This window comes from Alligator sinensis, unplaced genomic scaffold (assembly GCF_000455745.1).
Source record: "Alligator sinensis unplaced genomic scaffold, ASM45574v1 scaffold357_1, whole genome shotgun sequence".
Taxonomy (NCBI): Eukaryota; Metazoa; Chordata; order Crocodylia; family Alligatoridae; genus Alligator; species Alligator sinensis.
In genome coordinates this window covers 333,240-335,891 of record NW_005841942.1, presented here as the reverse complement: position 1 = coordinate 335,891, position 2,652 = coordinate 333,240, and positions in this window count along the sequence as shown.

Sequence of the window (2,652 nt, the reverse complement as noted above, 5' to 3'; positions counted from 1 at the left end):
CTCATACTAAGTATAGCAAGCAATAAGCAAAACATATGAAATATCATATACCACATAATAATGCAGAATGACATGGAAAAATATAGCATTCTTTATTTAGCCTAATTTTATAGGACTATTATAGAAATGTTGCACAATTATGATGGGCTGCATATATAAACCCACACTGGATAGTCCCACTGTATTTGAGATATATTGTACTGAACAATTTTAAAATTATATAATATATGCATTGTGTGTATTAATTGTACTGATAATGACATTGTCCTGTTAGTGATGAATGAAGAGAGTAACTTTTGATCTTTTGAGTAATGCATTTCTTTAAAAAAAAAAAGGTGAAAATCTCAGAGTGCTAAAATAGGAAGTTCCCTTGAACTGTCATTGTTTTGTTGTTTCTGAGCCCTTGTTTCAGTCTAGTGGTACAACAGTTAGTATGTTACTCAATCCCATAAGAGCCAAGTGGATCATTTTACTGTTTCCACAGCTGCAGGGTATTAAATGCTGACTGCACCCAATTCTGTGATCATTGTACTGTGTCTAACCACACACCAAGTCAAGTGTTAGATCTGCTGCTGGCAAAAGACCTCTTCTTCCTCTAGGCTGTTGGACTCTGATGAGTCTTGCTTTTGCTCTTCAATTATCTGCCCATCAACCACAAGCATTTCTTACTGACTATTTTGAACCTCTTTCTGGCTTCTCTGTCTTTCTCTTTTGCACACACATACATTCATACAAACATGAAAGAGAATTTCCTGTTTGGAAGGCTCACTAAGTGTTTCCTCTTTCTAAAGGTTTGCTAATGCTGACTACTTCTAAATGTGAACTGCAGAGAGGGAAAACAACTGTCATGTTAGGCATAAACACTGAGGTCTAAATAGGTCTTAACCAGTAATAAGGTAGGGGAATACAATGAATGGTGTACACCTGTTCTTAGCCATACGGTCCAATTTTGCACTCATTCGAAAGTAATACTGAGATCGACGTGCCTTTTTTCTTTATTGTTCATTATCAAAGGGGTAAAAACCATTCTTTTAATTACTGGCAAATATTTAGGCTGTTCATTTAATATTCAATTAATTTGTCTGTCAGAAAAGCTTACTCATTTCAGTCATTCCATTGCGTAAAGCTGACAAGGAACTGGAAGGAATTTTGGTGTGGCTTTTTTTCATGTCTGAAATCACTAGCAAAATTCCATGGAGCCAGAATTTCTCTTATTGTATAAAAAAGCTGAGAATGTATGTCTATTTTATTTGATTTGCCACTTAAATAGTCATTTAAGTGCCAACTGTATATTTATGCCATGCAAAAGTACAAGGCAGCGGTTACACCAAAGACAGAGAAGGAATTACTAAGATATATTTAATTTAATATTTGGTGCTATTCATATCTTACAGTTTCATGGAAGTAGTGAGCCTTTAAGGAGGACTATATTATGAGAAGAAAGGGGAGCTGGTATGGGAAAGCATTATAGGCATGATAATTTGAGAAATCTATTTGAAAGTTATGAATTCTGATTGGTGTTAATAAAATTTGTGAATCATGAACATTTTTGTTTACATGAATATGCCATTGATGTCCGTGCTGTGGCATAGTTTCCACATACCAGAGGCAATAAAAATCTGTTATCTTAATGATTGAGCTAAATAAAGTTGGAAAGGATATGGAGCAGGTCTTTTTGGATGCAGATTTTTTTGGGGGGGGGTTATTTTATTTTATTTTTGTTTTGTTTTTTGATCCTATGCAAAGTATATGTGTATTATGTGATTTCAATATTATTAGTCCCTTGAAAGTTTTACTGTAATCCCAGAGGGCAGGGTATGTTTGTTACTGGGGAGCCTGGGAGGTCAGCACTGCTGTTACAGGTGTAGTGCAACTGAGTTTTGCAATCCCATTTCTGTGAAAGGGTAAGACAGAAACTGTTCCCAGAAAGTGTTTCAGAGAGCCCAAGGGAAGAAATAATGTTCCAGCATCCCCAGACTAATAGGGTACAGTTGGGTAGGACCCAACCGAACAGCCTGGTGAGTATCCAGCCTGTGGAACTTTACCTGTGTTAAGGGTATGTGTGTGACACAGTCAGAAAGGGAGGGCATGTGTAGATCTTCAAAAAGCCCAAGGAGGAATAGTGCTAAGTTACCTGGTTTTCTCTAAGCAATTTAGTTTAAAGTGGGAGTAAACAGTAGACACATTTGCCCTTTGTGTGTGTGTTTGGAGGGTGGGCATGTAGGCAGCTTGTGCTGGATGAGGTCTGTAGGTCGGGGGTGCTCCTGCAGACCTGCCAGCATGCCCTGTGGGCTCCCTGAGCTTCTGGAGACTGCTGAATGCAGCTGAGTGCCTGGGTCACCCCAGATGGTTCCCTACCCTCTGCAATGTTACCATGGATCCTTCCCCCCGGCCCTGCCCTGGGGCTACTAGAAGACCCTAGAGCAAATGTCCTCTCTCATTCATTATGCTTGTCTCTATGTCCCAGCCTGCCTTTACCCTGCCATGGCACCCCACTGCCCATGCCCAAGCATGCAGATCCAGGAGCTGTAGCATCCTACTTGTCAATCTGTTTGACTCTCAATGGCACATCATGCTCACCCATCTGGACATGATGCAGCAGCTAGTTGCCATGGGACTTGTCTTCCTGCACCTTAGCCAGCAGCTGGACAT